This window comes from Bactrocera dorsalis, chromosome 4 (assembly GCF_023373825.1).
Source record: "Bactrocera dorsalis isolate Fly_Bdor chromosome 4, ASM2337382v1, whole genome shotgun sequence".
Classification (NCBI taxonomy): Eukaryota; Metazoa; Arthropoda; class Insecta; order Diptera; family Tephritidae; genus Bactrocera; species Bactrocera dorsalis.
Window position 1 is genome coordinate 8,447,120 of NC_064306.1, and position 17,431 is coordinate 8,464,550.

At 32.4% G+C, this 17,431-nt stretch overlaps 1 protein-coding gene across 2 annotated transcripts in view; it reads left to right on the plus strand.

The window, feature by feature from the left end:
* Positions 1–17,431, plus strand: part of LOC105232207 (uncharacterized) — a 226,128-nt gene that overhangs the window by 39,723 nt on the left and 168,974 nt on the right. Inside the window, exons 1-2 of one of the 2 annotated variants that reach the window (XM_049454204.1) lie at positions 170–777; positions 8,322–9,173. The gene's annotated coding sequence lies outside the window, so the exon portion shown is untranslated. Of the gene's footprint in view, positions 1–169; positions 778–8,321; positions 9,174–17,431 lie in introns of those variants that run through there. The other variant, XM_049454205.1, reaches the window with a different exon arrangement.

Sequence of the window (17,431 nt, forward strand, 5' to 3'; positions counted from 1 at the left end):
ACCCGCGCAATGTGAGCACACGAAGAGCGACGAAGAGCACAACTGGCACTAGTGCGGTTTTCACCAAACTAACGGTTAACATGTGGGCACACAAACACACACAGACACACCTGCAATTGGCGTTGGGGTTGCGCGGCCGCCTGCCAAACGCTGCCGACGAGCGTGTTAGTCGTGCGATGAACGTCAGTGACGGTTCACTTGCGGGCGGTGCAAAATTGACGTTGACGGGCGAATATAGTGCTGATTGCGCGCGTGTATTGACACATATAACAGTATTATTTTGTTTGTTTGTCAAACAAATTTTTTGTTTTGCTCACCTGCAGCCAGACAGGCGGTGCGTTGGCAAGCAAAGTGATATTGTTCGAAAGGCGAAACAAGTTTATTCGTGCATTTTGTATAAAATAAATGTGATTTATTGAAAAATTAGTGGCGTGGAAGCTCACAAAACTAGTGTGGAGCATTATTTAATGTTGAGCTGCGTTTAGTACTTGCTGCAGTTGTTGCAAAATATCGATAAATTCGGCGGTGAAGCCACAAGACGCGGTGTGTGTATGTGGCGAAAGGTGTGTGTAAGCAGTGCAGAAACGTGAAAAGTAGGAAAATAAGTGAAATTCGTAGTATAATTTTGCCAAGTAAATGTAAATATAGCTAAACAAAAATTGAAGCACATTCTAAGGCTGCGAATTTTATGCAATAAAAGTGCAACAACAACATTAAAAAGCAACAAATAAAATATTTAAAATTCAGTCAGAGAAGGAGTTTGAGCTTTGAACTGCGGTTAGTTCATTGGTTAAATATATATATTTTTTTTTTTTAAGGCAAGTAGTCGTAGATTAATATTTAATTATGGGTACTATATTTTTATACAAAAACAAAAATTTTGAATTTATGTAGAAAATTATTACATAAAAAACATTAGATTTAAGTTTCACCTAAAGTGCAAAAAACGCGCCATCACTTTCATAAGTCTGCAGGCGAAGTAACATATTGAACAAAATTTTGAGTTTTGGTTAAAAAAATTGGTTATATAGTGGTTATATCCAATAGCAGAAGCATAAAATTGTATGCATATGTACATATACATATGTAATATGATGTCGCGAATCGTAACCAAACCATCACTTTTCAAACGATATAATAGAAACCACTCACATTGAAATAAAATTTTGAGTATTGGTTATAAAAGTGGTTATTTAGTGGTTATATATTGGTTATACATTGGTTATATATTCGTTATATGTGTTAGCGTAAGCTTGAAATTTTATGTATTATGATGTAGTGCATTGTAAACAATAAAAACTCAGTTTTGATTTTTTCAAAACGATCACATCAGTCAATGGAGTTAGTTTAACCCTAGCATAAAATATGTTTTCATCGGTCGCATTTTTCATAAATTAAGCTTGAATTTATTTTCGTAAGCGATAGAAATAATTTAAATACCAAACGTAGTAGAATTTCAATAAAATGTTTGTTAGGACTCAAAAATTATTTTTATAAATTTAACGAATCAAAATTTTTTTTACAAAATATGTTACATGGTAATGCAGAAAAAAGTGATTTTTAAGGTAACTTGCGTCCATTTTCGGCGCTTAGAATTTTGTACTATAAAGACTTATATAATAAATGGAAAAATTTCGGGTATAAATATTAAAAAATAAATTTATAATTTTTCTGTTAAAAAATAGGTGTCTTTAAAAAACATACAAATTTTGAAAAATTTTTGTTGACTTTTAAAATCAGAAGTTTTTCAAAATAAAAAACAAATCGAAAAAATAAATTTATAATTTTTCTGTTAAAAAATAGGTGTCTTTAAAAAACATACAAATTTTGAAAAATTTTGTTGACTTTTAAAATGAGAAGTTTTTCAAAATAAAAAACAAATCGAAAAAATAAATTTATTATTTTTCTGTTACAAAATTGGTATCTATAAAAAAAATCAAATCAAAAAAATTTCGAAAAACTTTTGTTGACTTTTAATATCAGAATTTTTTCAAACTAAAAATAAAAAATTCGAAAAAATTCTGCTGATTTTTTTTTTGTTTTTTTTTTTTTTGACTTTTGAAATAATTTTGGGCTTTGACAACATTTCTGTGAGACTCTAAAAGAATTTGTAAAATATATCGTCACCTGAAATGCAAAATTACGTATATTGCAGCTTTATATATGCTATAGTTATCCAATATATTCGGTGGTTGTACCGTTACTTAATATAATAATTCACTTAAATTTATTGAAAATATCTCTTTGAAAGAAAGTTTTCCATACAAGGACTTGAGTTTGTTCGCTCAGTTTGTGTGACAGCTTATTGAATTGGAAATACGATCTAAAAATTTTTTAGGAAATTGTGCCGTTACTTAGTATAATACTCTTTGCCAAATTTCGTTAAGACATTTTCTAAAAAAAAAAAAAGTTTCCATGCAAGTACATACTATAGTTTGATCGGTCAGTTTGTATAACAGCTTTATGATAAAGTAGTTCGATATTAAAAAGGTACTCGGAGATTATACCGTTGCTTAGTGTAACAATTCGCGCCAAATTTCGTGAAGATTTCTCCATAAATAAAAGAGTTTTCAAACAAGATCTTGGACTTGATCGGTCCGTTTGTATGACAACTATATGCTATAGTTGTCGAATATCAACAGTTCCGACAAATGAGCAGTTTCTTGGAAAGAAAAGCATATGTGCACAATTTCCGACCGAAATCATTTATATATAGTATATTTGTAGAGGGTTTCCGACATATACATATGAGCAGAATATTCATATTTATATACAAATATTTTCAAATAATTTTCACTCAAAAGTAAAATTTTTTTTCTAATAATCTAAAAGCATGGAAATGTATTCAACTTTTGGTTGGCAGAACTTTTAGTCAAACACTACTACTTCACAAAAAAAATTATTTTTTGAAAATATATATTTTAAAAAATATTTCAATATTTGCTGATTTCATTATCAACTTTATTTCATTAAATGTATATGATCAATTTAATAAACTACACAACTAATAAAAATTAATGCATCTGCTTTCCAGTAATATGATACTTTAATATTTCATAAAAAATTGCTAATATCGCAAATGAAATTTTACAACAAATCATTGATTTTTTCCACGCATTTTTTCCATTAAACCAAAAAACGTGCGAAATTAAATTAAATTTTTCGTAATTAGTTTGCTGTTAAAATTAAGCATATTAATCCTCACTGCCAACCAACAGCCAACGTTTCACTCTCACGTACACGTCTACAGTTACTCACACACATATACATACCCGCCCAAACACAGACATGCCTTCATTGGCAAATATTCCAGCTTTGTGGCCACAAACGTTCGAACAACAAAGCAAATTAATAACAAACACTATGACATGGCGTAGTTTGTTTACACAGCAACAACAGCAAAAACAATAACAATCAAACATGAGCAAAGTGTGCGTTAAAAACAACAAAAATAGAAGCAGCCAGGAACGTAGCAGAAACCCAAACAAATAATTAATTAGTCAATGTAACGGCAAGAAAATAGGAAAACGTGCTTAAGCTAACAATTGGCAATGAAACGGAGTGAGAGTGAGCGAGGCGGAGAAAAGAGCGTATTAATATAAATTGAATATTTGAGAAGTTGTAAGGAGTGGAGAAAGTTTATTGCAAAGGGAAAGCAAAGGAAAGTTGGGGTTGAAAAAAAAAGAAAAGAATATTTATTATTTAACGATGAAATAAAATTATAGAGAAAGATAAAGAAACATACAAGTTAAATTAAAATAAAATAAAACTATTTTTGAAAAAAATTTAAGTAATTAAATGAGATAATTAAAATTACAATGAAAAATAAATAAAAGTAAAAAAATTAAATTAAAAAAAAAAAAAAAAAAAATACTAAGAAATATTAATCAAAAAATTTTAACTTGAAAATTTTTAATAAAAAAAAATTACCTGAAACTTAAGAAACTTTAGGATTTTTTATATATTTTTTAAGTTTGAGTTAATTTTTTTTATTAAACATTTTTAAGTTAAAATTTTTTTACTAATATTTCACGACAAAAAATTGAATAAAAAACATTATTTAAATTAAAAGAGATAATAAAAAATTCATCATCATCACAAAAAAGTAAAATAAAAAATATTAAGATAAAAATAATAAAAAATTTATAATTAAACTAAAAAAAAAATTGAATTTAAAAAAGTTTTAAATAATAATAAGGGTTAATTTACACTTATATAAAATTTCAAAATATATACAAAATTTGGAATAAAATAAACTCAAAAATTAGAAATATTAACAAAAAAATAAATTAATTAAAATATATTAAATATATAAGAAATCAAACAATCAAATACTTAAAAAAAAAAAAACAAAATAATAAATATTTTTTGTATTAAAAAATAGTATATTAAAAAAATATTTATTGCGATTTGGCAAAAAAAATTACTATAACATGCAAATATCAAAAATTAAGGCATTTTACACCAAAAAAATTAAAAAAAAATTAAAAAAAATTACTTAAATTTTTTTTTTAATTTTAATTTAAAATTTTTTTTTTTTTTCAAATTTATAAAAAATTTAATTTGATTTTTTTAATTTTATTTTTAGTTTTAAATATAAAAATAATTTGTTTTAATTAAAAAATAATTTTAAATAAAGAAAATTTATTATTGAGACAAAAAAATAAAAAAAATATGTTATATTTAAAAATTAAAAATTAAAACATAATTAAAATAAAAATTGTGTTCTAACCAATTACATTTTTTAACCTTAAATATAAAATTTATTTAAATTAAAAAATAAAGCAAAAAGGTTTTAAAAGGGTATTCAAATTAAATTAAATAATAAATTTAGGTAAAGAAAAATTTAAAAAATTTAAATAAAAGCAAAATATTTAGCATTGAAAAAACAACAAAAATTAAAAAAAAAATATTAATATTAATTTAACATTTAATTAATTAATATTAAATTAACATTTATTTACTTATTAACTTAATGTTTAAAAATAAAAATTAAAAAAATAATATTTGGAAATGAAGAAAAATTTTTAAAAAAATTTTACTTTTAAACAATAAAATTCCAAAAATTGCTATACAGATATATTACATACTACTAAACTTAAAAACAATTAAACAATTAAACAATTAAAAAAAATCACTATTTGCCAAATAAATATATAATAGCCATCAAATAGGCAACAGAAACTCATAAAATACAAAGCTTACACTGTGCTAAATAAATACGTGCGACCTTTTGCCATTTCACAGTTCAACTCACTGGCTTATTATCCTCTAAAAGGTGCATTCACTCAAAAGTAAACGGTATTTTATTTGCGGAAGTCACATGCCCGTTGGGCTCATTGCAAAGCGCTATTCACCTTTGACCTTTTCATTTTCGCTTCAAAGCGCAAAAGCTTAGCAGGAATTAATTAAAAATTGAAAAATGGTGTGTCTATTTTTAGGTTTTTGGGTGTGGTAAAATATATCATTGCTTACAGAATAAATGCGGATATGCAAAGTGAAATTTCATTATAGAACTTACATTAATAAAAAGTAATTGTTAGAGAGCTTTTGAATATTTTTAATATTTATCTACCAATTTCATGGAATTGCAAATTGACTAGGACCTAAGCGTGGGATTTTATTATATTTTCTAATACTAATAAAATTTAGTAAACACTTTCATAAAATGGAAATATCTCGGAGAAAACCTACTAAAGTTGAAATGGTAATGAGTGAAAAATACAACGTCAGGTCGTAGGTTTCATTCTAACCAATAGATCCTTGGACATCTGTGAACGTTGGCCGTTTTTGCTACTCAGAAAACTCCTAAAAATTGATCACTAAATCCTTATAGACCCTCGAAGCATTTTGACCTTACCACATTTTTTTTAAGGCCGTTATTATCAATTTCTGTTACTTTACAAGATCCACCTAAGGCTTGTCAACCAAAATATTTCACTCTTTTTTGGGAAAAATCCGAGCAATGGATAAAAAGGTGTCCTCGATTTCCTGCATACATCTTTGACAAAGAGCGTATGACAGAACATTTTGACGCACCGCGCGTGAACCATGAATAACACCTCCAATTGCAGAGAGATTGAATTTTCTCATGGCAAATAGTTCAAAGGACTTCTTCCATTTCATTCATTCTAAACGAGAAGAATGTTATTTGTAAAATTTCTGGTTGTTGGCCAGCACATTCCGAGCTCTCTATAGGTTCATAGGTCCAGCGATAGATATCAAGAAAACAATGGAGTACCCACTCGCTTCTAAATGGACACAATTGAGATAAGGGTACCTTTCCCAGCAAGCTCATCGGGTTTTCTGTAATCGGGCACTCAAACAAGTATATTACGGATGAAGCTTGATGCCATTGCTAATGAGATCATGAAATCCTTAACAAGTTTCGAGCGCACACTTAAACTTTGTAGCAATACATCATCTACTACCTTGATGACAGCTATCTTCGCTTAAAAAACGCTACAGTGGGCTGGTAGTCTGAATTTAGAGTAGAGGAAGAACTGCGGGTAAAGACTCCTTATCTCACTCTCCCTCTTAAAATTCGATCAATGCATGAGAAAGTTCACTACAACTCATCGTCAAAGGTTTTTCCTCGCCCGCTAATCCCTCCCAGGTGTGCGAGTAGAGCAGGAACCATCAGAAGAAGGTTAAGGCGCTACAGTTATCCAATTTGTCAGGAATGTAACGCAGTAGTGTAGAATTGCAGTGTGTTCATGCTCGAGACCCCTCGTATAGCCAACCAACGCTCCTCTAAGTCTCATAACAGCCTTCGCCGCAGTTCCAACACTAAAACGGCCCGAAAGTTTTTAATACTGAACAAACAGTAATACTTGTGGTCATTGAGCGATGAACACCGAAACAACCGAAATAGCTTTAAAAGCTTTGATCTCTGAAGCCCTAGCTGAAGTACTGAATGATAACATCAGTAGCCGGAAAACACCATTACATCGGTTTCTTATTGCTTTTTGTTTTCATTTATTTAAAACTTCTCTGTAATTCTCAACTGGTTTATAAAATTACCTAATAGGTATTTTTTGCCTGTTAATAGCTCTCACAAGTACGTTGCTAACATTCGATGACAGGAATGAAGTGGAGGTCTTCTTCTGCTTCCACCGGCGGATATTACGTCAAATGCCCTCAGAGCTAGAGTGGTTTCATCCATTCAGACGGCATGATGTAGCCATCGTAACCGTTATCTCTTAATACGCTGAACTATGTCAATGTCTTCGTATATCTCGCGGATGCGCAAAGGACCATAAATATCCTCCTTTCGTCCTGTCAAAGAAAATCAACAAAGAGGTGGTGTATGTTGATCCTCATTTTACGGGTCTTTTCCAAGATTTGGCGCATGGTGAATATCTGGTTAGTTGTTGACTTTTCAGGCCTAAAGCCGCACTGATAAGGTCCAATCAGTTTATTGACGGTCTTTCACACAGTACGCTTGATAGAACCTAATATGCGATGTTGAGCAGGCTTATCGCACGGTGGCTGACGCAGATTGTGAAGTCTCCCTTTTTGAGGATTCGGCAAAGCACACATAAATTCTGATCGTCGGCTATGCTTACGTACGCTGGCGTATTTGAATAGCTGGCAATACCGCGGCTTTGTTGTTCTTCAGATAGCTAATTGCTATTCGAACCTCCTCATGTTGGAACAATAGAATATCTGTTCCATCGTCATCCATTGGGGAATCAGGTTCAACATATCAAGGTGTTATGTTTTCACTGCCAATCAGCAGGCTGGAGAAGTGTTTCCTCCATAATTTCAGTATGCTCTGTGCTCAGTTACTAGATCACCTCTGGAGATTCTACAAGAGTATGCTCCGGTGTTGAAACCTTCTGTTAGTCGCGGCATCTTTTCAAAGAAACTTCAATCGGCCAGCAATCAACATAAGATATGAAGTCTTTTTAAGGCTGGACGTCTTGACTGATAATTGATTTCGATTTAAACAGTATCACCATCTGGCATAATTAAAGACGAGTAAGCGACAGCGGTCCAGTGTGGCCTACCCTAACATAACTCGGTTATTCTTTGTTGGCATAAACATTGCAATGTTGTTTAGTTTGTGTTTTTATCTAAATATAAGATATATATCTTGCTTATAAGCAATCAAATTCAAAATAAAGATTTTAGAAGCAAGCTTCCTTTAGAGATAAGATTGATCTGGAAACTCTTTATGTTTACAAAGTCAAAGTCGCATCTTTGGACAAAAATCACTTGAAAGAAATTAAAAAAAATATTTAATAATTTTTCCAACAACCTCACACACTCACATAACCAAACGTCTAACCTCTTGACCCTCTTGCATATTTTTACAGCTACCGGAATGCGCGAGACCTTCTGCGGCAGCTAGTTAAATATGGCAAATGGCACAAACAACCAAGAAAAACAAAATTAAAACGTTTATAAAAATATCAGTGCACAAAAAGTGAGGTTAAGGCCATAACGGCAATTTACAAACAGCTGTGCGCCTTAAATGAAGTTGACAAAGTTGTTATTGGCCGACCAGTGTTTGCCTGACTAAATGGTATCAAAGCAGCTCTAACCCAAATATAAATAAAGCACAGATTTCAGATAAAAAAAAAATTGAAAAATAAATATCTTTAAGCGCAGTGCGCGGTTGTGGGTGCTCATCATGAATAAAATTTCAAGTGCAAAGAAAAACAAACAAAATTTGTTATAATCCACGAAAAGAAAACTAAAATTTTTGTGCGACCTTTTCGGCTGCCCGCCCCACCACGCTTAGTGGCTTGGTGACACCCACAAAGTATTAAAACCACTCGAACGGTAACTATAAATATGTATATGCGCAACAACAACAACTTCTAAAAAACAACTAGTGACAAAGTGCGTGGCAAAAAAATACAAAAAAAAATTAAGAAAAAAAGTTCGAAAAAAGTGCGAAAAAGAAAAATTGCCGAAAAAACCGAGTGGCCGTCGAGAAAAGTGAAGAAAATACCGACGAAAGTGCAAAAGGAAGCGGATGACAGCAATTGCGATAAAGTGACAATGAAAATTGTTTCTCCTCGTAATGGCTAGGAAAGCGCACAACTTCACATTACAGCAACTAAAACAACAATAGCCGGTCCAGCAGACACAACGGACACGCCTCGAAGCTGCAAGTGCCAACCACTGCCGCGCGCCGCTGTCTAAAATGGATGATTTATAAGGTACATTAACTTGCATATTTTTAGGCGTTAAGGCAAAAGTCACAGACTGACATGGCAACAGCCATGACCATTACCGTTATGACCGAAATGACCACGTATACGCGCCGTAGGCGTTCGTGTCGTACACACAACATGCTTAACACATACATATACATATACATAACGGTACATTCATACACACCATACCGTTATGTGTATGCATACTGCCAACTAAAATCCGGACTGCGCGCAACATTATGTCGAAATTCATTTGGTTCAGTTGCTTTGTCTGTTAGCATTGATGGCAACCGGCGTTACAACGCATAAACACCAAGGTCACGCACATCTTTTAGCCCTTAATGTTTTGCATTATTTACAAATGACGGCATGACATGACAGCTGACAGGTCATGCATTGACTGTGGCATGTGGCAAAAGTGAATGGCGTACAATTCTACAAATGGCGAAAAACACAGATACTCGTAAACGCAACTACTTAGCGCCTAGCCACGAGCAGCTCAGTCGAAGCTAATGGTTTAACTAGCATTCTATATGAGAGGGCTTACCTTTTGACTGGAGGTCTCTTGTTTTGTGAAAGAAAAATGAGAATTAACGTTATTTTATTGTAACATTTGAAGTCTTCTTGCCGGCCTCCATTATGGCGGTTGGCATGAAAGAGTGTGGATCTATGAATTACTTCAATTTTCTCGAATAGTAAGTTCGTTATAAGAACCTTTTCTTTGATGTACTAGTTTCAGTGACTTCGAAAATATTTCTCTGTGAGAAATGATATAAAAACCTTAAGGATGATTAATTTTTATATCCTCTCTTTTTCGTTTTGCCAACTTGCTCTTTGCATTGTTGAGAAAGTCTTCCACAATTTCGAAATTTGTCTGTTCCGAAAGACTTATACTCTTTCTTTGTTGACAAAGTTTTCTTAATTTCGAAATTTATCTGTTCCGAAAGAGATATAATCTTTCTTTGTTGACAAAGTCTTCATCAGTTTCTAAATTTCCTGTTCTGAAAGGTCTAAGACCATAGTGTCTCCTCTAAAAATGTATGTCATTTTGTTTAGGGGTTTTTCTCTGATCCAATCAGTCGTTCGCAGAAGGTTAGAAGATCCTATAATTGTCTTTATCCCTATGAAATCCAATGTTTTCGACAATGTTCCAATATCGGCTTACGTAGTTATCTTCATAAGATCAACACCAGCTCACTTTTTACTGCATTTCTACAGAACCGGCTCATCATGAGTTGAATAAAAGACCTCGCAATACCTAGAGTCTATCTTGTGGCCTCCTCCAGTTCTACAGTAATACCATTAACTAACTATAAGCTGCTTCTATCAAAGTGTTTTCTAGAAGTCAACACCTAGACAGTACTGGTTCTGAACTTAGTCCTTCCACAAATTTCTGCATTCTGTGACTGGAAGAACTCCATTCCCTCTTATAATATTAATTTTCAAGTACCGCAGCGAAGTTAGCCATCATTTCCAGACTCGAAAGTTTTAAAGAAACTATAATAAACGAAATCTGAAAGGGTGAACGGAATAAAAAACCTGAAGTTCGAATATATGAAACCAAGTTTAACTTTCTGAAGTCACCAAAGCTTTCTATATCGGGCATACTTATAGCTATTAGTTTCGACCGCTATCTGGAAAAGAGGTTAGCAGTAGTTTACAAGCTCAACGACTTTGTTGAAACTCGAATGACGTAATCTGAAACTCTGAACGGCACAAAAGTACTGAAGTTCGAGTTTATGAGACCATGTTGAACTTTCTAAAGTAATTAAAGTCATCTGAACCATATAGCGCACAAGATTGGATAAGTCCACGTTATATAAATAGCACTCTTTTCGGTGTTTCTTTGGATCACCTTTAAAGTCCTAATCCACATCTGTGGGTTAGGTGATATTTATCTAAGGTCCTCATTTGTATAAGAAAACCACTAGTATTGAAAACAGCTACCGTGTCTGAAAAAAGCTAGATAGATAAATATCAAATTCAGCTATTCCACTTCCAATTTCTTATTTAGCCATATCTCGAGCTTTTTCGTCACATTTTCTTACTGAACTCATTGCGGTGATACTACATAGCCTTATTAAACAATTTTTATAATTTTTTTTTTTTAATTTTGTGTTTATGCCAAAGAAACCTTTGAGTTCTTTGATTTTTTCGCTCAGCTTACTTTTTGTACGTCCGCACTTCTCACCTGGCTTATGAAATTCGGGGAACATATAATATAAGTACCACAAATATTATATTCCAAAACTTTTGTGTAGCGATTAATGGCCTTCCACGAAACTAAATTCAAAAATAAAGGGGATTCTAGTAACCTCAGCGAGTATAATATATTTAAATATATTTATTATATAAAATATAGTTAAAGCTTAGTATGCTAAAACACCCCAACAAATGCTTTAAAACTACTTTGCCCCGAAAAGCCAAAAGTATTATTCAACTTGCCCCAAAATATTGCTGCTTATACGAAAGAGCTTTAAATAGTATTACTAAGAACTGAATAGCATTTAAATCTGAATCAAGTAGTGTATATTTCATTTTCCACACTCATTTACGCCGACAAACATTCGCACCAGAAAATGTGTGCTCGAGCATTTTTTGAATTAATGCGTGGAAATTACTAGGGCGTACACGAAAACAAGCCGAGAAATGGTGCTGACATCAATATTTATTCAGAGAGAAAGCGGGAGAGAGTAAAAAACGTGTGAAAGAAATTGCGTGAGTGTGCTTGTTTGGAAGATAACTACATGCTTTTTAAGGGCTTTAATTGCTATAGCAACATGCGCAACGGTTACGGATAATTTGAAAAGTGTGATAAAGTATAGAAATATATGATTTTTTGTTTTTGTATGCCTGATTAAATGTTATTTTTTGTGTTTTATTTTCAGAAATATTTATTTAAAGTATAGTTTGTGGCAACCCTGTTTAGAAATTCTTTATGCGTATAAAGCTTCCAATTGTATATACTTTGTTTTAAACTCACTTTTGAATATTAAAGCCAACATCTAAAAATACAAAATATTTGTAAATATATTAAATTGTGAATATTTTGCCAAATGGCAATCTTAGTTGCGACTTCCAGTATTTAAGAAAAAATAACATTTCCATTGTTGCATTTTGCTTGTTTTCTGTATAAAATCATATAAAAGAAAATATATTTTTAAAGTAGTCAATATTTTCAGATGGATGGCAACTCTATAAAATTTAAGTTGAAACTTTTTCATATAACCATTACGTTAGGTTAGTCTGGTAGGCCGATGAGCCACGCATAGACCACTTTTGGTCCTTTGTGATACCATATGGAGTTCAGTTACTAGGTGCATGAGGAGTAGTCACCCTTTAGGATGCCTCTGCTTGATGTGAATTTTAACAGACTCTGTGGCCTCACTGTCGATACCTTCTCCAGTATATTATACCGTGGAGACCCCAGATGCTTACAGCGTGTTTTTGCCAATGCGGGTCAAGTGCACAAGGGATGCTCCATTGTTTAACTGGTGCTATACTCTAAACATTTCCTTCAGTCTTCTGGATCTATCAGCCCATTCGATCATTTTCCTACAGTCTTTTCTATAGAAAGCCAACACGAATTTTGTGTACTTCCGATCTATAGTTTTGCACATGACTTTTGCAGTTTTGAACCAGCTGACTCATTCCGTCGGGTTTTGATTTTCTTTACCGTGCTTCTGTCTCGATCATCGTATAGACAATGCATAGATTTTCCAATGTTGATGACGTTTTCGGGTGTTAGCGGTGCACTTAAAAGGCTGACTTATACCTAACTCTGTCTAACGGTGCTATTAAAAACTACTAAGTGGCAACATTTTTTATTTTTACTTTTTTTGTTAATAAAACAAAGTTAAGCAGAGCCAAAACTATTTTATTCTTAAATCTTTAATATTGTAACGTTTCATTGTTCGATTAAGGTGGCAACATCTTAAAGTTTTTTTATAACATTTCTCAAAATGAAACTTTAGAGTTTGAATTTTTTCTTATTTTATTCCAAAGTGTTTGGTTTTTCGAATCAGGTGGCAACTTTCCTCTGTATATTTTTTCAAATTTTTCTAAAAATAAGATGAAGTATAATCCCTGGTTACATATTTTACATATTAACAGTGAGTCTATTGAGTCTTGAATTAAATAAAAATATCTAAATTATTTAAAATTTGGATTTTTCGAAATAAGTGGCAACATTTTTTATTTAAATTTTTCTGTTAATAAAATAAAGTTTAGCAGAGCCAAAAAATTTAAAATATAATTTTTTTAAACATCTTCTAAAATCTTAAAAATTCCATGGCTTAATCTTTCGCTTAATGTGGCAACATCTTAAAGTTTTTTTATAACAGTTCTGAAAATGAAACTTTAAAGTTATAATTTTTTATTATGTCCCAAATATTTATACTGTTTGGTTTTTTCGAATCAGGAGGCAACTTTTCGCGGTATACTTTTTTAAATGTTTCTGAATATAAAATTAAGTATAATCCTACATTTGTAGTGGTTACGTGTTAATAGTTTCCACTGAGTATTGAATTTTTTAAAAAATCTAAGCTACTTTAACCTTGCATTTTTCGAAATGAGTGGCAACATTTATATTTTTCTAAAAATTAAACAACTTTTTTCTGATAATAAAAAAGTTAAGCAGAGTCAAAAGTTTTTTCTTCGTAAATCTTAAGTATTGTACCGTTTAATTTTTCGATTAAGGTGGCAACTACTTGAAGTTTTTTTATAATTTTTCTGAAAATAAAACTTTAAATTTTTTATTTCTTTTATCACAAATATTTATACGATTTTTTTCGAATTAGGTGGCAACTTTTTTCTGTATAAAATATATTTTTCTATATATTAATACGAGTATAGTATATTTTTTATAATTTTTCTGAATTTCTGTTTTTTCAAATTAGGTGGCAACTTTTTTCTGTATATTTTATTTAATATAGTATATTTTTTTATAATTTTTCTGAAACAAAAATTAACCTTAATCCCTGCTTACATTTTAACAGTTAGGTGGTAACTTTTTTTTTTAATTTGTTGCTCCATTAAAGTATTCTCTCTATATACTTATATACATATATATTTTTTTTTAATTTTTCCAACGGCATGTGCTTCCACTCAGCTTGCTCTCATCTCTTTATTCAACTTTACTGCTGCAATTTTCGCTTTTATTTCGCTGCCATTTTCATTTGGACGCGTGAATTGTAATTTCACTTTAATCCTTAGAAATGGCACACGTAAATACATACATACTTGTATATATTTTAAAGGAATGTAGCCGTCGGCTTACATATGTGTTACGTCATCAACGTGAAATAAGTCATAAAAACCACTCGCGGCAAGGCTACAAACACGAGCGCTCAGCAGAAAAAAGTTTTTATCCCTACGCTTATCCTTTAATACATAATAAAGTTTACGTGTGCAGCTGCAGGGGCAGCAGGGGCAGCGGCGAGAAGTTGTAAGCTGTAAAACAGTTTACTTTATTTAAGTTTATTTCTTGTTTGAAAACTCGACGTGAATATAAAAGCCTACTGACTTACATGCTGTAGCATTAGGGTGTGTTTTTTGTATTTCAGTCATAGACACACATTCATATATAATTGTGTTGCGGTGTGTGTAGAACAGATTCTTTTTGATTTATGTGCCGCTCCCACTTGTCTACATGACAGTATGTGAAGCTCGCCTCTTTGATACACATACAGTCAGACACAGAAACTGGTAACCATGCCTACAATTGCATATTACTTGCCTAACTAAGCTACAATCCTTTGCTTGCATGCCTAGTACTGCGTATTTCTCTACGTTCAAACCACTCACACACTTATAACACACTCACCTATAACTATAGGCACTTGCTCTTTATTTAAGCTCTTCCTTCCTCTACCTTTCAACTCTCTCGTTGTCTTCTGCTCTCGCTCTCCTTACTACGCCTGCAACTGCTTGCTGCTGCCGCATCTCTATTACAGATTCTTGACTTGTTCGTAACTAAAATTTGAATTTACGAGCCCCACTTGTCCGCTTGATGGAATTTTGAATGTCTACAATCAACTCAGAGTTGCATGCGGAGTTCGAAGGTCGAGTCAAGCGCTTGCGGAAAAGTAGTAAAGCACACAGTTTACAATGTTGAATACTGGCAGCGCTTACGGTGAATATAAAAATGTACCGTAAATGTAATTTTATATGCTTCTATGTGTGAGTGCACTTATTTACTTGTGTGCGCGCGTGTAACGGAAATTAAAATCGGATTTATGCCTGAGTATCATTTTGTGAAACTTAGCAAGCATTTAAGGCACACTCTATATACTATACATGTTTGTATATATGAATGTATATATGTATGTATATATACAATATAAGCTTTATTTTTATACATTTATTTTCTATATATAGTATATTATATTTACTCATAAATATTTGCCTCAACTACTCTCTTGACCCTTTTACTAGGCAACTCATTGTCCATATGTATACATAATCTTCTGCTGCGTCCAAGTTGTAATGCCAGCAACTTAGTGAACAAGCCATAAGCAGCTTGCAAACACTATTTACAAATAACCGAAAGCTGCCAGGTGCAACTCTGCGCATTTGTGATTGATATTTCAAGTTAAATTTATATAGTATATTTCTTTGACTGTTCGTTGCGTTTTCTTAGTTACCGAAAACGAGAAATAAAGTTTTTCATCAAATTTGTGAAAGAAAATTTAATATTTTATAATCAGAGCTTTTATGTATGTTCACTGAAAGCTCAAAACTTAGTGAGAGCTTAACTTTGTCTCGAAAATATATTAAAATGTTCAAATTATAAATGAAAATATATCAAGATTTAATGGCACTCTTCTCATGTCTCTATATAACTTTAAAGTGTAATTTCGTTCAATTTGAAAACGTATTTTAAATTCTCAATAGGTTTATAAAAAAAAAAGTTTATAAGTAATTCGAGATTCTGATTATACTTCTACTCGCTTTGTTTATAAAGTGTGATCCATTCAAGATTCTCTAGTTTTTTTTATAGAAAAAACACAAAAACTTCAATTTAACGGTGGGTGGTATCTAACGGTGGGATATCACACGATCTTGGTGGCCAATCGACTGGCCCAAAACGTGCCATTATCTGCTCTGCAAAATATTCTTTCAATAAATTCATTGATTGATGCGTTGTGTGGGAATTGGCGGCGAGTTGTTGAAACCAAATGTCGCCGAGATCACGAGCTTCAATTCCAGGCATCAAATAGTCAGTTATCATGGCGCGATAAAGGTCGCCGATGACGGTTACATTCGCGCCGGCATCATTTTTAAAGGAATGTGGATCGATGATTCCACCGGCGAACAAAACTCACCAAGCATTTGTTTTTTTTAGATGAAATGGCAGCTCATGAATCTCTTCAGGTTATTCTTCGTCTCAAATGCGTTAATTTGGCTTATTTACAGACCCATTTAGCCCGAAATAGACATGATCGCTGCACAAAATTTGGCTTGAAAACTCGAATCTTCGAATCTTCCTTCTAAGAGCCCATAAGTTATTATATACTTCAGTCGAATAGACTCTCCACGGCATTCGCATATTAGGTTTCCTAACACCTAACTGGAATATTACTGTGCTGACCTATTGTCAGTTGGTCTTTAAACATGTAAATAGAGGCTTGGTCCATAGCTTTCATATTTCAAGATGTCTGTATCTCTTGGGTTTCATTTGAGATCTTGGGTTTCATTTGAGATTAGCAGTAACATTTTAAAAACTTTGTACTCATTACCTTCAATAATTCAGTACCAACTTATTCTCAAGCCTTAGTTTTTGAGTAACTTCTGGATCTGATATAATTTTCTAACTATAGAACAGAAAGTTCCAAACTCACTGAACCCTCATTAAATCCACTACAGCTCCACTTCGGCTCATCGTAGTTACATATGTAGTTATCTATACCTTTAGTTATCATTAAGTTCTGTATGCTAAGAAACCTTAGAATGAACAGATCATCAGCTCTCCTTGATCTCACCGCAAATTAAGTCAGTTTAGTTGTCGCTAGCAGCCGTTGTTGGTAATCTGGTTGTTTTATCAAATATTGGATTCACACAATGGTACACACTTGGCAGTCCACCTCGATTTTCGGTTAAATCCGTCAATCCTCTTGATGTTCGTGAGATTAGGATAACATATTCGCTGGTATTCTTATCGGGTTATAAGGTACCTGTTTACACTGTGGTACTCTCATAGCCCTCCACCTCGATCCTGGGTCCATATAACAAATTTTCGGTCCATATAATAAATTTTCTCA